The sequence below is a fragment of the Vicugna pacos genome, chromosome 7 (genome assembly GCF_048564905.1).
Source record: "Vicugna pacos chromosome 7, VicPac4, whole genome shotgun sequence".
NCBI classification, from domain to species: Eukaryota; Metazoa; Chordata; class Mammalia; order Artiodactyla; family Camelidae; genus Vicugna; species Vicugna pacos.
In genome coordinates, this window is record NC_132993.1 from 13,810,935 (window position 1) to 13,833,033 (window position 22,099).

General features: G+C 37.2%; 1 long non-coding RNA gene and 1 other non-coding gene across 2 annotated transcripts in view; both read right to left on the reverse strand.

Moving 5' to 3' along the window:
* Window positions 1-22,099, reverse strand: part of LOC140697317 (uncharacterized) — a 101,208-nt gene that overhangs the window by 24,604 nt on the left and 54,505 nt on the right. Inside the window, exon 3 of the long non-coding RNA XR_012074236.1 lies at window positions 8,879-8,963. This is a non-coding gene — a long non-coding RNA (uncharacterized lncRNA). The remainder of the gene's footprint in view (window positions 1-8,878; window positions 8,964-22,099) is intronic.
* TRNAP-AGG (transfer RNA proline (anticodon AGG)) lies at window positions 2,220-2,292 on the reverse strand. The gene has a single exon. It is a non-coding gene; the product is annotated as a tRNA-Pro (tRNA).

Consider the following 22,099-nt stretch of genomic DNA (forward strand, 5'->3'; position numbering starts at 1 on the left):
CAGGGCCACACCCTCAGAACCTAATTTAGCTTATTTACCTCCTAATGACCTAATCTCCAAGTACAGTCACACGAAGGTTAGGGTTTCAACATATGAATGGGGGTGCGGGCAGGGTGGAGACATAATTTAGACTATAGCACATGCAGAATAAAACCAAGCCCAGAAGACTAGAAGCCTCGTATAATTTAGTTCCAGTTCTGTCTCCAATTCCATCTCTTACCTCCACCCGGCTGTTATTTCACACTTACTACACAGGGGCAATTTATGGCCCCTCTAGAGCCCTCACCAAGAAGATGGAGTGTTTATATCTATTCAATTCATGTCCATCCCCAGTGCCAGCATCTGATACCTCCAGTCACACTTAAAGGCCAACCTGTCTTCAAACAGAGACTGAACCCATTGTGACATGGTGGTGCTTTCTGTCCTTGGCACCTATTCCTGCTAAATGCACAACTGAGTCAGAAAATATCTGGCCAAAGAGGGGTCCCCTGGGAATAAAAAATGATTTTGACAGTGCCCTAAATTCCAGTAGAGATTACATATCAAGAATCACGAAAATATTCATGCACTATGACCCACTTTGGTAGTTCTACAACTGGAATTTTAGCTCAGAGGACTAATTTAAAATAAGAAAAAAGCTATACATATGAAGATGTTTATAGCACATAATTTCAAACTGCAAGAAAAATGAAGAAGTTTTAAACTATAAATACATTTTAGGGAATAGAGAAATGCTTATAAATGATAAAATATCAATATGTTGGAATATTTTACAGTCACTGAAATAAAAGTATGATTATTGTGGAACATCTGGAAAACATTTTCAAAACAAGCTTAGCTAAATAAAAAAATTAGAACTCAAAATTTAATCTCCATTATATTCAACTATGTAAAAACTCTGTATACTTTCATAATGACAATAGTTGGTACTAGCTGCACTTTGTTGGGGGTCTCTTTCCCAGAAACTATTCTAAGCAAATTTTCTCATCTTTTATACTTATAAAAATCTTTCAAAATAAACATTATTGTCTCCAAACAACAAAAAAGAGGCTCAGAGAACTGAGGTTAACTTAATAAGCTAGCAGGAAAACAGACTTTAAATCTAGATTTGCCTTGACATAAAATCTTACGCATTTCCACCTCTTCAAAACCCCCATTTCAATCTTGGAAAGGAAAGCAAACAAATAAAAAACTCAAAACACAAACAAAAAGACTCCAGTTGTCATATAAAGGGAGCATAATTATAAGAGAAATTTTAAAATTTTAACATACTTTTATTGTATTTTGAAGCTAATTTAATAGTTTTTCTAAGAGATACCCAATGTACAATCTGGGTCCTCACACAATAGGAGTGATGTCCATGCATTGCCTGAAACATGCCAAGTTCAGTGTGTAACTTTCCTAAGGTCCATTTATATTTGAATTCACATACCAACCAGTGACCCAGAGCAACAAATTAAGAGTATTATTGTACAAGTACAAATCCCTTTCTGAAGACAAACCAGACTACAGTTCTAAGCTCTGTCATGCAGATAGCCTTGAGGATTTCTTTCTCCACATCGAGCCAGAAGAGGAGAGAATTACTTACCCCACACCAGGGCAACAGAAGAGGGCTTCAACAAGACTCTCTGGAAGGATTAGGGGTGCCTAAAAGAAGGGAAAAAGGGTATTTCTTGTGCCTGATGGATTGCTAAAGTCCATGGGACTCATCCTGGTGAAGTCACTAGCACACGGACTAGTGAGAAGTTTCTTGTGTGCCCTGAGATCTGGGAGCATCCATAAGTGTAGAAACGTGTGCCTCCTTCTCCACTGGAGAGTTGAAGGTAATAGAGCAGCTGCCCACATATCTACCATCTTGCATTGCAAATTCACATGTATTTCCCTTAGGTTAAACGGACATCAAAGAACGTTAACTGAGCTCTGGGTGATCTTCTAAGTAGCCTGTCCCAGAGGGAAGCCTGTCAGGGTGAGGGGAACCTCAGCAATAGGAGACTGTGAGTCCCACAATCACAGGCATTGCTGAGGAGGAGGGCCATTACAAGAGTACGAGCAGAGGGTACATTGTCTGTGTCAGGGTCCAAGCAGAATCTCAAAAGAGCTCATAGCCTGCATCCTAGCAAGAGAGCCGGTATTTGGGCTGCACCATCAGCCAGATTACCTTTTTTTCCCCCCAATGTTTTTATTTATTGTGGGGAGGAAATTAGGTTTATTTATTTAAGTGGAGGTACTGGGGATCGAACCCAGGACCTCATGCATCCTGGGGACACACTCTACCACTGAGCCATATCCTCCCCCTCCAGCCAGATTATAATAGCACCAATTAGGTACATTATTAGTCTCCTATTTTCTAATTCTTCCTCCTCTAATTGACCTTGGAGAAGCCAGAGACAGCAAAGGAAATATGTGGATGTATTAGTTATCTATTGCTGCCTAACAAGTTAATCTAAAACTTTCAGCCTAAACCAAAAAGAACCATTTCTTGTCTCACAAGTTTCTGTGGATCAGGAATTTGGGAGTGGCTTAGTTGGGTGTCACTGGCTCATGGTCTCTCATGACATTATAGTCTGGATGTTGGCAAGGGCTCTAGTCATCTGAAGGCTTGACTGGGCCTGGAGAATCTGCTTCCAAGGTGGCTCACTCATGTGCCTGGTGAGCTGACACTGGCTGTTGGGAAGGGGTTCTTCACCAAGTAGAACTCTTCATAATGCCACTTAAGAGTATTTAAGACATGGTCGATGGCATCCCCAGAGTGAGTGAATCAAAAAAGAGCAATTTAGAAGCCAAAATGTCAGCCTTGAATATGCCATTATTTCTGCAATGCCCTTATACAAGTGAACCCTTTTTTGTGTGGGACGGGACTGAATAAAGGTATGAGCACTAGGAGGTGAGAATCATCAAAGGGAAGCATCGTTAGCACACAGCTAAACTTGGGAGAGGAGAGAGGCAATGAATAGGACATATGATTGAATATGTAATTTAGACTGCACTGGATTTTTTAAGACCTGAAAGTGAACATAATTATGGAAATGGACTTACAACATGAATTGAAAAACTCTGGGCAGAATGGCAGAGTTGCTGTCATTTTCTAAGAATAGAAGTACTGGCAATTTGACTGACATTTGCTCCTGAACATGTGTAGAATCTCCTCCAGGTGTTACAGCACCTTGATCTAGCATGTGAGTGACATGATAATGTAATATTTGTTACTAAGTTACACAGTTTAAGTTACTTACAGATAACACTTCAGATCGGTTGTTTTTAGGCTCCAATTGTGATATGGCTGATTGTGCTTTGGCTACAGTCTGCAGCATCAACAAACAGAAAGAGATACAGACTCCTGTTGTCTGGATTGGGACCTTACGGAGACTCTTCAGTTACATGATTATTGCCTGGATGGGCAACTGGGGAGTCAGGACAAGAAGGCCCTATGATCACTGAGAACCAATCGGTGACAGGAAGGACCATCGAGAAGCCAAGATGCAGGAGCAAAGTAGGAAGTTAAGAATTCAGTTGGTCAAACCTATTGCAGGTTGTCACCTATAGGTTGGATGATCCTGTAGCCCCCGACTTGTGCTGGGCCTGCTAGTTATACGCCCATTGGAATCTTGATTGTCTTTTCTTCAAGCTTCAAGGAAACAGCCTTTTTTTACTGTGCTAAACATTCAACTTCTCCAGCAAAAGAACACAGTAGGGATACTTGCCTTATGTTTGTGTTTAACTACGGAAAATACATCAGCAAATCTGTTTGGCTCCAACTAAGAAGAAAATCAAGATGCAATGCTTCTCATCTCTCTTGTGCTCCTGCTCTGAGTGAGGTACCATCTTCCTGCATGGACTTTGGGACGGGCCTGGTGGCTTCCCTCTCGGCCCCCAGAGTCTCATCTCCATATGAAGCCAGAGCAGTCCTTTGAAAACACATCCAGATCATGTCACCACCCTGCTAAAAACCTTTTAATGGTGTTCTTTCTCACTTAGCAAATTCTGTTTTTTTAACTGACATATAGTTGATTTATAATGTTCCAGGTGTACAGCAAAGTGACTCACTTATATGTATATATATATGTATTCTTTTTCAGATTCTTTTCCATTATATGTTATTACTAAATATTGAAAATAGTCCCCCATACTATACAGTAGATCCTTGACGTTTATCTGTTTTATATATAATAGTGTATATATGTTAATGCCTAATTCCAAATTTACCCCTCCCTTCCCCCCATCCCTTTTGGTAACCATAGTTTGTTTTTTATGTCTGTAAGTCTGTTTCTGTTCTGTAAATAAGTTTATTTGTATCACTTTTTTTAGATTACACAAGTAAGTGATATCGTATGATATTTGTCTTTCTCTGTCTGACTTACTTCACTTAGTATGATAATCTCTAGGTCCATCCATGTTGCAAATGGCATTATTTCATACTTTTTTATGGCTGAGTAGTATTCCATTGTATATATAGACTACATCTTCCTTATCCATTCATCTGTTGATGGACATTAGGTTGCTTCCTTGTTTTGGCTATTGTAAATAGTGCTGCTATAAACATTAGGATGCATGTGTCTTTTCAAGTTAGAGTTTTCTCTAAATATATGCCCAGGAGTGGGATTGCTGGATTATATGGCAAGTCTACTTTTATTTTTTTAAGGAATCTCCATACTGTTCTCCATAGTGGCCGCACCAATTTACATTACCACCAACAGTGTAGGAGGGTCCTCTTTTTATCACACCCTCTCAAACATTTATTATTTGTAGACTCTTTGATGATGGCCATCCTGACCAGTGTGAGTTTTTATTTTGATTTGCATTTCTCTAATAATTAGCAATATGGAGCATCTTTTCTTGTGCCTGTTGGCCAACTGGGAAATATCTACTTGGGTCTTCTGTCCATTTTTCAATTGGGTTTTTCCTTTTTTTGAAATTGAGTTGTATGAGCTGTTTGTATATTTTGGAAATTAATCCCTTGTTGGTCGCATCATTTGCAAATGTTTTCTCCCATTCTGTAGGTTGTCTTTTCATTTTGTTTATGGTTTCCTTCGCTGTGCAAAAGCTTTTAAGCTTAATTAGGTGAGACAGATCTAAAAAAAATTGCTATGATTGATGTCAAAGAGTATCTTGCCTGTTTTCATCTAGGAATAAAACCTAATTTTTAAAATATCATTCTTTGATTCAGAAATTTCATTTTGGGGTATATATATCCCAAAGAATTCAAAGCAGAGACTCAAACAAATATATGTACAGCCAAGTTCACAGCAGCATTATTCACAAAAGCCAAAAGTTGGAAGCAACTAAGTATTTGTCAACAGATGAATGGGTAAACAAAATGTGCTATACACATGTAATAAAATATTATTCTGCCTTATTAAGGAAGGAAATTCTGACATGCACTATAGCATGGATGAACTTCGAAGACATGCTATGGGAAATAAACGAGTCAAAAAAGGAAAAAAACAGAATAAAATGCCATCCACTAGCCAAAAAAAAAAAAAATTCCTCCAGTACCCTAATACACAAGCCTCTGTCAAAATCTTCCAAGAAGAATACTGTCTGCAGAAAATATTTCAGTTGTGATGTCTCTTCAGTGTTCAGAAAAACTATCTATAACTTGGAAATTGGGCAGAAAGCTGCTTGTACAATCTTTTTATGTCCAACAATTCTCCTGAAGCGTCCTTGGGCTCTGAGAATATAATGCACTGACTTAGAACCAGTCTTTTTTTTTTACAGTTCTGTCAAGTAGCAGGTTAATTTACAGAAGACAGATAAGGGGAGCTATCTCAAAGGTTTGGATTTATTGCCTTGTAGCTCATGAATCAGTTTTGCATCTGATTTGACAATCTTATTTTTAGCTTTCCTTCTTTCACTTATTAATCCACTTTCTCCTATCCCCTCAGAACCTGCATTGTCACCCAGCTGGTTCCCTCATTAATGAGTTGATTAAAACTCTGACATGGACTCAGTATTTGTATGAGAAGTATGTTTATAATGTTTTTTCTAGTCACATCATTTTTATTTTATATTTATTCAAAGACCTCTCAGATTTATTTAGGTATAGCTTTCTATTTGATATCATTCTGGATCATATACAAAAGACAAATATAACTGAAAGCAATTACCTAAGGAATTTCCAAATCATCTTTATATTCATAGGTTTACTCTTCTAGTAAACTTTCCAACACAGTGTCATCAATGTTTGTGTTTTTCCACAGGCATTGGTGATACAACATTTTAAAAAATTATCCTCATGAATTCAGTTGTCTTCTGAATATTCTTTTTTTTTTTTTTGGTGGGGGGAGGTAATTAGGTTTAATTTATTTATTTGTTTAGAGGAGGTACTGGGAATTGAACCCAGGACCTTGTGAATGCTAAGCAAGCACCCTACCACTTGAGCTATACCCTCCCCCCCACTTCTGAATATTCTAATTTAGCAGGTTTGGATGCTTGCATTTCCTGGCTTTTTGTGTAATCTTTAATTCTTATTCAAATATTTTAGTAATGAGGTGTAATACAACCTCATCTACAAGATCTTTTCTTAGGTCCTAGAAAGTATTTTATTATTAATTTGCAGGAAAATGTGGAATTGTGGTAATTTTTTTGTTCATTTTTCAAAAAAAAGGTTTGCTTTATAATCATTGTCAACTTAAAAAAAAAAAAAAGCACAATGTGAGAGCTGGGAGTTAAGTTTTATTTGAGGTCAAATGAGGACTATAGCGCAGGAGACAGCTTCTCAGATAGTGGAGGAGCTGCTCCGAAGAGGTGAGGGGAGGTCAGTATATATATGATTTTAGTGAAGGGGGAATACATGAAATCAAGCACACATTTTGGCAGAAGGTTGTCGCTAGTTATAAGAAGGTTGCTGCTAGTCACAAGGAGCAGATGTCTCTGTTAATAATTTTAGTGCTTTTCTATATCTGAAAAGACACTCAAAAAAATCTCCTGAAAATAACTATCTGGAGGTCTGTTTTGCCAGCTTTCCCAGAGCACAGAGTGCCTCCTTTCTGATCACTGCCCTGAACTCCTTTCAGGGTGTGTTGTAGGTTAGTGACTGCAGTGGCTAGGGATTTTGTTCTTGTAGAACCAGCTGGTGAGCGACAATTTTTAGTTGGCACCAACCAGGACCCCTGCTGGGCTGACGGGAACCCTAGAGAGTCGCCAAGAATGCAGATGGCAGTGGGCCAAAGCCTCTGCGTCTGGGTGGAGCCGGTTAAGAACATGTGTCCTGCAATGCTCCTCTTGGTGTTCTCCCCTGGCTGCCCCCATGGTCCCTTTTTCCCTTCTCCTCATCCATTTCCCTCTAGTTCTCGCAGCACCTCTACATCCTGGTAGATGTTGCCCACTTCCTTCTTTGTTCTCAAGATAAAAGCTGCTTTCACTTCTTTTCTTTCTTAATAGGTCTGAGGAAGAGCCTAAGTCTTCAGCCTGAAGAAGAGATTTCCTTTTCCTAAAGGGCAGGAAAAAGTCTGCCAATTTATTTAATTCTATCAAGAAGAGAGAGAGATTTTCTTTCTATCCTGGAGACTAATTCTCTTCTCTTCTTTTTCCTTACCCCACAAGGGGCTGAATGACACCTTCTGCTAAAGAAAACAAGAAGCAAAACAAACATTTTTCTTATGTTTAAGAAACAAACCGACAGAAAAATTATAGCTACAATCTTGAAAACTGAAACAGGAGGGAGCATAATGAAAGAATTTTTAATAGTAATTTAGCGTTTGGGGGGCGGTGGGAATTCTGCTGGTGTGTTTCCAACACATGAAGACCATCAAATGTGGAAGAGTCCCAGCTTCATCTCCAGAGTTCCAGTCCCACATACCCAACATCTTACGGAGCATTTCTACATTATTCTTTGTATAGTAAAACGCTGAAATTTCTTTGAGGAGGGAAGCAGCTGCCATCCCTGCCTTCTCTCCCTCCTTAGAGTGTCTCACTGAAAAGATAATAAGCCCCAAAAGGGGCCCTATCTGCGGATTTTTCAGTGCAAGGTCAAGGTCTTCTGATCCTTGGAACTGTAAACACCTACCCTGAAATTAATTCAGAAATCTCTCATACGCACAGAGCATGTAAAGGGGAGACAGTAACAGGCACACACATTTGTCTGCTAAGGAACTAAGAGGCATTTTCATTGTGCTTTCTTCTACTTTACTGTATAAAATTGCATGCAATTGTGACCAGACTTTGAAGTCACCTTCATGGTAGCTTAGAAGTATGTGTAAATTGGATCTTATGTATTCAGTTATCAATTGTTTCTCTTTCTTTTATACTGGTACTGTTAAAGCAACCAGATTGGGCCCAAAATGGAGTCACTCATGCTAAAACCCATGTCAGTTAATCCAAACTGAATGACTTTCTATGCTCAGCTCACCCTGAGTAGGAAGGCCCAGGCCATCCATCCAATCAGCCCTTCTCAGCTCAGGTTACCTGAGCAGCTCCAGGCATTCCTTCTGCTCAAGTAAGGGGTGGGGTGGGGTAACCCTTCTTTAACCAATCAGCACATGTCCAGTATAACTTCCTTGTTCCTGCTCCCTTTGGTGTATAAAAATCTTCTGTCTTGTACAGCTCTTTGGAGATACTTTCTCTCTGCTGGATTGGATGCTGCCCAATTCATGAATCACTGAATAAAGCCAATTAAATCTTTAAAATTTACTCAGTTGAATTTTGTTCTTTCACAGTACAGAAGGATGTTTGTTGGCAGAATTGTTCTATTTCCCCCAAACCCCTCAAATTTCTCAAATTCCATGTGCTCAAACCAGAATTCACCAATTTTCTGTGTAGTCTGACCCAGGCTTCCTCTTAAACCTAAGAATGACAACAAATTCACACTGAGGCACCAAAGGTGAAAATTTTGTGTCATCCATGGCCTACTGTCTCCTTGAGTCACTCCACAGATACTTACCAAGCACATTTTCTGTGCCAGACACTGTTCTGGGCACTGGGGGACTGAGTGGTCAACAAAACCAAATCCTCCTGGAGTTTGCATTCTGTTGGGGGAGAAAGGCAGTAACATAGTTAATATAATATCAGGCAGTGTGTGCTAAGTATAAAAAGTTGTAGGGGAACAAAATTTGCGACCCCAAAATGTGTCTCCTTGGCATGAGGATTATTTTAGGCTGATTATTTTTAAGAAACAGAAAACTCAGGAAGTCTTTCTTTTTACCTCCCTCTCAGCTTCCTAATGAATTTAGATAAAGGGCCTGTTCTAGAATAGAGCTATTGCCAGAGATAGCTGCAAAGAACATGGGCTTGATGCAGTGGGGGAACTCGCAGGCAGGGCCCAGAGTTTCTGTGTCCCATTGTCTCTGGGTGGCCCAGAAAACATTGTTGAACAAACATTTGCTTTTCCATCTTCACGTGAACTGCCTTCCTCCCCTTCGAAGTCCCAAACCACTACCTCCAACATCCTCTTTTGTCTTTAGCTGAAGATAGTACTTAAGGTGAGGGCTTTGGCTATTTTGGTGGTTTCTTCAGTTTTCATGGGTCTCATCTATGTATACATGTTACTAAATTTTTGTTTGATTCGCCTGTTAATTTGTCACATGTCAATTTAATTCTTAGACCAGCCAGAAAAAAACCTAGGAATATAGAGGGAAATTTGCTTCTCCATGACAAAGGCAAATAAATCAAGTTGAGGAGTACAGACAAAAAGAGGGAGTAGTGGCTAGAAGTCTCCATGGTGACACCTGACGAGAGACCTGAATGCAGTGAAGAAGTGAAGCAGGCAGATTCGGAGCATGGCTGGAGCTCGATGAGGCAAATGAAGAGTGAAGAGTGGTGGGTAAGGAGATCCCAGATAGGCAGGACCAGGCCCCTGGGAGATGCAGGCTGTCCAGGCTCGGATTTCAATACAATTGTGTCAGGAAGCCATGGGAGGGTATGAGCAGAATAACAGGATCTGACAGATGTTTTAGAAGGCTTCCTGAACCTCCTCACCTGCAACCAGAAGGTCCTTCCCATTCTATCGTCCTCTTCCTCCTTTGCCTCCTCCTCTTTATCTCCTTATTTCTTCTAAATGAAAACAGCTCTAGTGATTGTTCTGATTACAGAAGTTTTGCATGCTTATTGTAAAATAATCAAACAGAATAGTTGAAAAATTTTTTAAAGTAGAAGTTGAGTGAAATCTCATGGGTAACATTTGGGTACATCGTACTAGTATTTTGGTAAATACAGAGAGGGTTCTCAGAGTACAAAAATATTCATTTTACCTTTTGAATCAAAGCCTTTTAATACCTTTTAATTGCTCTTCAGACAAAGTTCACATCCTCTACATTGAGCTCTTTCCCTTCATCACTTCTTCATCCTGCTCTCTTTTGCTTCAGATCCTCTGCAGAAACCCAGTGCCTCATTCTTCTGCCCCCAGCTAAGCCTTCTCCCAGAGCCTCTCAAACCCTCCACACAGTCTTAGTTCCCCTAATAGCCCAGCTCTCTCCCTGTGGACTGTGAGCTTGGAGGGCAGTCAGAGAATCCTGTTTGCTTTGGCATCCCAGAACCCAGACCAGTGCCCGGTACATAAGAACAGTAAATATTTTTCAATGGATGCTCAAGAGAGCTTTGATTCTGGATCACCCATTCAAGAACCTTTAAGTATCAACTGGGTGCCAGATTCTATTCTGTTACCAGGAAGATAAAAGATTCATAAGACAAGGCTCCCCTCCTCAGGGTTTTCATGGGCTCCTGCTGGTCCTTCAGACAGAGATGTCCCCATGTTAGGGAAAGGCAGTTCTTCAGGCTGCATCAGCTCGGTACCAGTGCCCTTTAACGGTGTCACCTTCAGCTGTAATTCTGGGACTCCAAACACCCTTATAAGCTATTTTGTCTACTATCCACATCAAGATAAATCAGTGCAATGAGACTTCCTCCCACTGCCTCCGTATTTTAAACTGTGGTAAAGTATATATCTATATCATAAATGTTGCCTTTCCACTATTTTAAGTGTACAATTCAATGGGATTAAACACATTTGCAACCACCACCGCTATTTCCAAAACATTTTCATCTCCCCAAACAGAAACTCTGTACCTATTAAGCAATAACTCCCCAACCCCCCTCCTTTCAGCCCCTCTAATCTACTTTCTGTCTCTATGAATTTGCCTATTCTAGCTATTTTGCATGTGGAATCATACAATATTTTTCCTTGGATATCTGGCTTATTTCACTCAACATCATGCTTTCAAGGTTGCAATGAGTCTTTTTATTTCCATTTTTACTTTTTTTTTTTTAAATATGGGGGGAAATGTTTGGTCTACTACCCACTTAGAAATAAATCAGTGCTATGATGTTTTTTATTTTCATTTTTGCTTGGAATATCTTTTATAACATTGAGTAAGTGCTTAAAAACCCTACTCATCTTCTCTCCTTCCTTTGGAGAAACTGTAATTGGTTTGGCTCATACTTTTATGGTATGGTCTTTGCACGGGGGCCTTACTGTACTGTCCACCCACCATCCCACTCCATGGGTTTCCCTGCTCCTGAGATGTCTGCATACACTTAGCAGAGTAACAAGAGTTCTTGATTTTGCACCTGGGGGGAACAGATGACATTATTCTTTATGTATCCTGTTCTCTCTCCCCAAATCTGGGAAGGGAATATCTAGAATTGGGGCTAAGGGAACATTTTGGATTTCCTGCTGTTCATTGCCCTCTGGTTTTATTTCACATTCAGACATAGTTTTCTATCAGTGGTCAAGGCCAAGACTGTGATCGTCCCTTCAGGTTCTTCAGTTCCTTGCAAGTGTTCTACTATCAGTTTTCAATAACACAGCCACAGCAATGGCTGTTTCCTCCTTCCTCTCAGCTGGCTTCTCTGGCCTCTGCTCTCTTTATCTCTTTTGGCAACATCAACAAAATAATAGTAGTGTTGGTAAGAAAGAAAACTCTCCTCTACCTTTCTAGGTTCTTCTGGATGATCTAAGAATTAAATTGACATGAAAGAGATTAACAGGAGAACATCAAATTTAATTTCATACATATGAGAACCCCACATACAGAAGAGGGTCTGAGAACCACATACCCAAGAGGTTCAAAGACAGAAAGATAAAATGAGGTATATATGCCACTCTGAGCTAAGGAATGGGACAGGGGCCTGGGGTTTCCAAGGACAAGAGGGTCATTCACAGGGCAATAAGAATAACCCCAGATGTTTGGTGATCAGCTGTTTTCCCTGTCCTACAGATGGGGCCACTTAGATACAATTTATCTCTGGTAATAACTCTTTTCTGGGAAAAATCTCCAATTTCAATTCTTCTGGGTAGTTAACAGAGGGGTATTCATTTCTCTTGAAACTTCAGGATTTCATTGTCTTTAGCTCAAGAGTAATCCTCATGCAAGACTGGAACATTTTGGGGAGGCTGGTTCTGAACCCCTATAATTTTGACACTTGTGTAGAGGAAGCTACATAAATTCTTGGCTAAGATGTCCCTCACCTTGGCCCCAGTAATAAAGAACAGATAACTCCAACACAAAAAGATACATCCACCCCAATGTTCATAGAAGCACTATTTACAATAGCCAAGACAAGGAAGCAACCTAAATGTCCGTCGACAGATGAACGGATAAAAAAGCTGCGGTATATTTATACAATGGAATACTACTCACTGATAAAAATGAATAAAATAAGATCATTTGCAGCAACATGGATAGACATGGAAAATTGTCATTCTAACTAAAGTAAGCCAGAAAGAGAAAAAACAAATACCATATGATATCACTCATCTGTGGAATTTTTAAAAGAAAAAAAAAAGAAGAAGAAAGAGGACACTAATGAAGTCATCTACAAAACAGAAACAGACTCACAGACATGGTAAACAATTTTATGGTTACCAAGGATAAGGGGGTGGGAAAGGATAAATTTAGGAGTTTGAGATTCACAAAGGTTAACCACTATATATAAAAATAGATAAAAAATAAATTTCTTCTGTATAGCACAGGGAACTATATTCAATATCTTGTCATACCCTTTAATGAAAAAGAATACAAAAATGAATATCTGTATATATATGACTGGGACATTATGCTGTATATCAGAAATTGACACATTGTAACTGACTACACTTCAATTAAAAAATTAATTAATTAATTTTAAAAAGAACTGATTAACAAGAGAAAAATAAACAAGTTTAATAAACATGTATACTTCTATACATGAGAGACATCTAGGAAGACTGAGTAAATGTCCCTGAAATGGCTCAGGCCACCACCTTGAATACCATCTTCAGCTGAAGACAAAAGGAAGAAGTTCAGGAAGGGAGCAGTCTAGGTAGGGGAGGTTATCACGAAAGAAGGATAAGGTTAGTTATGGAGATTTAAGTGGGTGTGTCCTCCATTGACAACAAGATTCTCCTGTGATTTAGAGTCAAACTTCTTTTCTTGGTACAGAGAGGGAGATACAAATGGAGACTTTCCTTCTAAATATAAATTTCCTTTACAAAGAAAGTGTTTTTAGAGATTTTCCTAAATCACGTCTGCTTTCTCTCAAAAATAACCAGCTCAAAATAATCCATATGCCCAAGAGGCATATTTTGGGGTTGCAGACTCTGCTACCCTTCAACACCCATTTATTTTATCCTCAAAACAATCTTGCAAAGGAGATAGGGTGGGGTTTATTTTTCTCACGTTACAAATGAGGAGCTTCAGATATAAGAATTAGGTGACTGCACAAATTCATGCAGCTAATAAGCAGCAGAGCATGAACTGCAACCATGATTTGTGATTGGTTGCGAGGCCTTGTCTCAGCCTGACAGAGCACACACTCAGTAAATATTTGCTGAATGAATGAATGATGTGCTTCTGTTTGTTCTTGTCTGATTGGCCATTCTGTTGGCAACTTTGACAAAAAGCCAGCTGTTTCTCAGAGTAAGCAGAGCTTTCCCACCTCTCCTTACTTCCAAGTATTTCAGTAATGCTGACTGTTATTCTGAAAAACCTTCTGATGGATGATTTACTTTATCCAAGTAGCAGAAGATGCTTAATTTATAAAAAACTCTCAAAAAGTTGTTTCAGGAAAATAACATATGAGAAAGTGGAGGACTTGGTTCATTGTTCATTCATAAAACACTTGTATTTAAGAACATTTATCCAACACATTAAAACAGGAAGGAGGAGGGATATGGGAGTTGAGTTTGGGCCTAATGGAGAAAATATTTTTATAGTTAAATAGAATAAAGCCATTCATGGATCTATGGAGATAGTGAACTATGAACTGAAGAATATGATAAACTCTATTTGTACTTGAGATTCAAAAAGGAGAAAAAAATTCCATATATTTCCTGCCATACAATAATGGAGGAAACAAACAAAGAAAAACATCTAAGCCCTTCTAAGAATGTATTTTTGAATTTCACTTTTATGCTGTAAGTAGCATCTTTTTGGAGAAGTGTAACCTCCAAAGAGAGAAAATTCCTTTCTGAGCTGCAGTCCTCAAGTGCAAACCATTTCTGCCAGTTGCTTGCAGATCTTTTCTGCCACCTGGGGAGTTGCTCTCCATTGTATTGACTTTCTGTGACCTTCCTTTATCATGCAAACCAAGGCAGCCAAATTGACTGAGCTGGGTCCTCCCCAATCCCCAGCAGATGGTTATTAATCATAACAAGTGAGTAGTAGGGTTATTGTCGAGCTCTGGCTCTCCCTTCCACTCTATAAACCAGTAAACAGGTTCAAGGTCCCAAGATTAGGCAGATATTTGCAATGGCTGATGTTCTGTCATTCTCCCTGGAATAGATTCCTATTTAGAAAGCTTTAAATGTTTCCAAATCACAAGTGAGGACTGATCCAAAATATTATGTAGGGGTTGATTTAAATTCTTAAATCATTTACACGATACAGGAAAAATAAAATGCTATTTCAATGCTAGTCATGAAAGAAATAGAAAACCGATACATTTGTTAATAAAAATATCTTTATCTTGAAAGGTTTTTTTTTTAATGAAAAACTATTTTTAACTTAAAGATCACATTTTTTGATTCTGCAATATCTTCTCTTTAGAAAAACTGGAAAGCAGAAATTACAAAGGAAAAAAAATCTCTTTGAGAATCACATCACCCAACGATGAGACAAATAACCCTTGATTTAATTGTATTTCTTTCCAACCTCTTGTCTGTACACTTGCATTTTTACTAAATTGTAACTTACTAAATATACAAAAAACTTCTTTGCATTACTTCACTGAATATTACAAATTAGCATTTTTCATATTATTAATAGTTCCATCAAAGTGTTTTTGAGTACTGACAAAGTTTATCATGTAGCTGTACATTAAAAAAAATCAAGTTTTAAAGTGTTAAAAAAAAAAGATTTTCTACAGACAATTTACACATCTCTTAGGCTTTTATTCAGTGATTCATGAACTGGGCAGAATCCAATCTGGCAGATAGAAAGGAGCTCCACAGAACTGTACAAGGCAAGAGATTTTAAAAGCCCAAAGTGAGCAGGAACAAGCATGTTATACTGAGCATTTGTTGATTGGTTAAAGCAGTGTCACTTTCCTTATACGTAGCCTCAGTAAGTCTTGGAGCTGGTCAGGTACCCTGTGCTGAGGAGCCAAGTGCTGATTGGTTGACCTGGGCCTTCTTTCTCTGGGTGAACAGAGCACAGAAATTTAAATTTTAGTTTAGCATGAGTAACTCCATCCTGGGCCTACTTTAGATATTTTAACAAAAGGGAATTTCTGGGCAATATTAAGGGCTTTAGAGTTTGATACATGTTTATTATGTTTAATTTCAGTTAAACATCTATGACATTAATTTTCATTGTTTTATTAATTTTTTTAGACTAACGATTACAGACAATAATATAACCAATATCTTTTTATTCATTACTCAGAATTATCCGAAGCTAATGTTTTCTCATTTTTCTCTAAAAATTTTAATAAATAAATGGGATATTACAGATATAGTTGAATTCTACTTTATTTCTACCCTCTTCATCTCCACATTACAAATCTGATGAGGAGTCCAGTCCATCTTTTGATACTTTCTGTAGTTACAGATTATATTTTGTGTTTTAAAAATTATGTAATGGAATCACACTACACACGATTCTGCAACTTGCATCTACTGCCTAGCATTATCTTACAAGATCTATTCATCCATATAGATTGATTCTTTCACTGAAATGGTAATCCACATAGTATTCTACTCTGTAAACATGCGAACATTTGCTTATCCACCTCCCAACTGGCAATGAGTTGTTTAAAAATAAGTTGTTTTCTTGTTAGCAACAATGGAACATACTTGTTTAAGTCTTCTTTATACATGTGTCACAGACACCAAAAAAATGAAATTTCTGGGTCGTAAGCTATGCTAATTTCAACTTAATAACTAGTACTCCAGTAATTTTTCAAACAAGTTCTAGCAACTTATAAATTCCTATTTTCCTCACATCCTTGTAAACATTTGATACTGTAAGACTTTTAAATTTTTGTCAATCTGATAAATGTAAGATATCTCATTATATTTTATTCTACACTGCCCTGATTACCAACAAGGTTGAAGACTTTTCTACATGCTCATTACTTGTTCTTCATTTGTGAACTGCCTGCTCAGTTCTGTGCCCTAAAGTATATATAATATTGATGTTCTCTTTGCCTCTTTTCATTGATTTGTTCTTTTTATATTCTGAATACTAATCCTTTTGTTTTGTCTTTCAACAAATGCTTATAGCATTGGTTTTGTTTGAAAGTTTTAATTTTGATGTACCAAAATGTATACATTATTTTATGACTTCTGTTTTTAAAATGTTTATGTTGTTAAGAAATCTTTCATTATCTCAAAGCTATAAAAATATTCTCCTACATTTTCTTCTAAAATTTTTGAATAATTATTTTTACAATCAAGTTAAAAATTCTTTTGGATTCTTCTCATGAAATGGAAATCTACTTTTACTTTTTCCCATATAATAATCCACCTGACCCAGGACCATTTACTGACTTGTCCATTATGTTTCTAGTAATTTGTATTGACATCTCTCTAACATATTAAGGCCTCGTATGTAGTTGTGTGTGCTTCTGGGGTCTTTTATTTATTAGTCTATATCATAGTGTCTTCATTTATATGGCTTTATAACAAATTGAGGTATGCCCTCTTTTATTTTTCAGTATTATTTTAGACTTTATTCTTTCATGTGTATTTACCAAACTGTTGACCTAAAACAAACAGACAACCAGAGGGGGTTGCAGTATAGCTCAGTGCTAGAGCACATGCTTAGCATGCACTAGGTCCTGGGTTCAATCAAGTACCTCCATTTAAAAGAAAAAATAAATTAAATCAAAATGTATTCTATATTAAAAAAACAAATAAATAGACAACCGGTATTTCTTCACCAAAGATAGATTTATTCGGGATCAACAGACTATTGCAGTTTAGGGCCTGTAATCATGGTGAGCCATTTGCAAGTTCCTGAAGGGCAAGAAAAGGAGAATGCTTTCTGTAGGGAGGAAAAGGAAGACGGGAGAACTATAGTAAACAAAGAGCCATGGCTTTTCATTGGCTGAGTACCAGCCAGGAAAAAAAGGAGTCTTCTTTTTCCTGTTGGGTTGGGCTGTATTATCATTGCAGGGCATGAGAGCTCCCCTTTCTGGTTTCCCAGCTCTATTTAACTGAGGTTTCTCTTTATTAATTTTTACAAAACGATTGATGAGTTTAAAGATGTTGCCTTCTATTCCTACTTTGCTAAAAGCTTTTACCATAAATGAATATTGAATTTTATTGAGTGTTTTTATCTCAACCCCATTGAAAAAAATTGTAGTGATTTTTCTGCTTGTTAAATCTAACATGGTAAATCATGTTGATTATTTTATATTAACCATTCTTGTACTGATGAGAGAAACTTTACCTGATCATGTAAACACACAGGCCACACTTATACTGTACATACAGTCAATTTTCATTATTCACCACAGTTACAGGCTATAAAGTTGCAGCAAACATGGAATTAGTGAATACTGAATCATTGTTCCTAGAGGAAATATAAAGTTAGATTCCTGTAAGGCTAAAATGGACACATTTTAGTCAACTGGTCAACATAAAGTCTTGTTTTATGTGTGCTTTTGTTTAAAAGCATTTCATTTAACGTATATTGTTGATTCGTTAACACTGAACTCATGGCCAGCAGCACTATCACTCACGCCAGAAGGCAGCTTATCTAACACGTGTTTTCTCTGTAATGCACACCACAGCCTTTTGTGCTTAAAACAACAAAAGGCACTTTAGCACAGGCTTGAGGGCCAGTTTAAACAGCAAAATTACCAACAAAAAGCACCAAGATGTGTAAAGTGTGGCAATCGGCTGCAAAAAGGACACAAGTTTACTGTAAATGAATGAAAACAGGAAGGCAGAATGTTGCTTTGTTTGACTATAGCTGGGAACCTGTGAGTCAGGAAAGTCAAAAATGTTTTTTCAACTCTGCACATGTTTTTGAAACAGAATGAAAGCACTTTGAGTACTGATTTTGGGGTTACAAATACATTTTGACAAATAGGCAATTCATAAATGTGAAATCTATAAAAAATGAGAATTGACTGTACTAAACAATTTGATTTGTTATTTTTAAAATTCAGGATTAAAGCATCTGTGCTCGTAACTGAAATTTTACTGTCCTTGTTCTCTTTGATATTAAGGTAAATTGAATTTGGTGACTTTTCCTCTTTTTATTCTCCAAAACATATGAAACAGGAATTATGTATTTTTTAAAAGCTTAATAAAACATTTTAATCCTGAAAAATTGTCCTTTGGAAAAGGGAGGGGAAATTTTGACAACTCTCTCAATTTTTTAATGTTTATTAGTTTACTCAGCTTTTAATTTTTTTAAAGTAAGAGTTGGTAATTTGTATTTTTTCTATTTTTTAGAAAATTGTCCATTGTATCTAATGTTTAAAATTTATTGGTTAAAATTTTTATTATTTTCTTTTGCATGTCTAAAATACCTATAAAAATGTCATAATTTTAATTCAGTATTTATGGCTTCTTCCTTATATTCTTCCTCAGATTATCTAGAGCATTATCTTTTATATTTATTTTTTTAATGACTACTTTTGCACTGTATTGACTAGCTCTCCTTTATTGTTATCTATTTCATTAGTTTTCTTGCTTATTTTTATTCTGTCATTCTCCACGTTTTATTTTAGTTTGTTTCCTTGTTTATTACCACTCTATTATCTTGAGTTGAAATCTTAATTTATTTTCACTCTTCATGTCTTCTAATTAGTGCATGTAAGGTTATAAATATTCCTCATAACATTTATCTTGGCAACCAAGATAGAATAATTATTTTAGGGGACAATCATCAAGGGAGGCTAAAATCAATGGGTAAAAGTTTCATGACAAACAGGATATTTATGTAGTATCAAAGTATCTCTCTTTATGATACTTATTAATTATGCCAGCTGAAAAGAAAGGATACAACATAGGAGCTGTGAGTTTAAGTTTATTCAGGGTCTTACTGAGGACAATAGCCCAGGAGACAGCTGCTCAGTAACTCTGGGAAAGCTATTCTGAAGAGACATAGGGAGAAGCTAATTTATCTGTGATTTTTTTTTTTTTTTTTTTTTTTTGGCTAGGGAATAGAGACAGTCAGGAATATATCTTGTAGAAGATTTCTACTTGTTAAAAGAATACATCTCTCAAGTTAATGATTTTAGTGCTTTTCTATGAATGGGAAGATGCAAGAATCTCGTTTTATTAGAGTTCTTCCTGAGATATACATCTAACTAAGGGGCCTGCTTGTCCCAAGCACAGAGCACCCCGTTCTCATCTTCATTTCCTCCGTCTGGAGCAAGAGTGCCTTATCTTGTTATTGCCTTAATTCCCTCTGAACCATAAAGTGCGCTCTTGGTCAGTGACTGCCGAGGGTTAATCTTTGTAGAACTGATTGGTGAGCAAAACTGTTCTTTTGTTCTTTGTTCACAATTACAAAAGGAAAAATAATAATGAAAAGATATTTGGCAGATACCATCTTAACCATGTGATCAAGTTAAGTTCATTAGAAATGGGATAAATCAACATTTTGCCATCTAGGTCATGAACATCTCTGATTTATATTTAGATGGTTTTATCCATTACATAACATCTTCCCTTGAGCTCTGCCTATAAATCCATAGATTCCTGGCTTGTTTATCAGAAGCAATCTTAACCAACCAGGTTCCTCCTGTTGAAAGCATTCCATAGCTAAGGACTCCCTGCTAGCAAATCCCTTTAGCTCTTTTGCTAGGAGGCATTCATTAGCATTTTTTACAAGGAGATAAGGCCTAGTCATCAGCCTTGTTTCTGCCCCCAATCAGAGGAGACTAGATGCTGCAGGCTTACTGCTTAACCCTTTCCTTCCCATAGACATCACACATGCATTCACATATTCTCCTCTAAAAACTTTCACCCTGGCGTCCTTCATTGAATAGAAATCATTCATCTTGATTATAACTGTGTTCATTACTATTTTGCTTTATGGCTGATTTTTTTTAAAATGGAGGTATTGGGAATTGAACCTAGGACCCTGTGCATGCTAAGCATACACTCTACCACTGAGCTTTACCCTCCCCTCTGTGGGTCATACTTTCCAATTGTGAGACATTTTGGCCTCAGCCTCCTCATGCTGCCTAGACTTTCACTCTTTCTGCCATCTTGGGGTCTTTAGTTTCACTATGTTTTCCCTCTCCCCTCTATTTTTTTCTTTTTTAAGAATTTTCTGAACTGTATCAAAGGATACCACCAGTCATTTTCAAAACATTATCTGCTAGAAGATGGCAGCTGCAGGCTTATGGTCTCAATAATTCTCCCCTTGTATCTATGCAATTATTTTGGACCCCAATGAATCCTTGCTTAACAAGGACCCTTACTTCTTGCCAGCTCCAATCCTAATTATTGACAATTTATGTAACCTTATGGTTTTATGCCTCCCTCATTTTCTAGAACATCGGAGCACAATTCAAGTGTTTTTTTTTTTCTAAAAACATTTTTATTTTTTATTGAAGTATAGTTGACTTATAATGTTAGTTTCAGGTGTACAGCAAAGCAATTCATTTATACATACACATACATATTTATATTTTCTTTTCAGATTCTTTCCTATTATGTTATTACAAGAAATTGTATATAGCTGCCTGCACTATACAGTAGGTCCTTGTTGTTTATCTATTTTATATATAGTAATGTGCATCTGTTAGTCCCAAACTCCTAATTTATACTTCTCCTGCCCTTTCCCCTTTGGTAATCATAAGTTTGTTTTCTATGTCATGAGTCTGTTTTTGGTTTATAAATAGAATTTGTACCATTTTATTTTTAGATTCCACATATAAGTGATATCATATAATATTTGTCTTTCTCTGTCTGGCTTACTACACTTAGTATGATTCTGCAGATGGCATTATTTCACTCTTTTTTTATGGCTGAATGGAATTCCAGTGTGTGTGTGTGTGTGTGTACCACATCTTCTTTATCCATTCATCTGTCAATGGACATTTAGGTTGTTTCCATGTCTTGGCTGTTGTAAATAGTGTTGCTATGGACACTGAGGTGCATGTATCTTTCTGAATTAGAGTCTTCTCTTAATATATGCCCACGAGTGGGATTACTGAATTATGTGGTAAGTCTTTTTTTTTTTTTAAGAAACCTCCGTACTGTCCTCCATAGTGGCTGCACTTATTTGCATTTCCACCAACAACATAGGAGGGTTCCTTTTTCTCCACACCCTCTTCAGCATTTGTTATTTGTACACTTTTTAATGATGGCCATTCTGACTGATGTGAGGTGATACCTCATGGTAGTTTTTATTTGCATTTCTCTAATAATTAATGATATTGAGCATCTTTTCATTTTGTGGACCATCAGAATAAAATTCAGGTGTTTCTTGAACCTGTCTCCCAAGCTGTAGTCCTCAGCGTAGCTTTTTTTTTTTTTATCCTCATTGTAGCTTGAATAAAACTCTTTTCTATTTTTTATTATAGAATCTTTACCAGTTACTTGCATTGCCACTTGTAACATTACAGAAGAGAAACCAGGAACCTCTGAGGGTAAGAAACTTTTTAGGGGGAGTAACAAATATCTAGAGAATAAGTTTACTAAATTTTTGCCTAATTTAATACGTGATATGGATTTTCCTCAATGGTTTTCCCCCCTCAGTCTTCAGTGAAATAATCT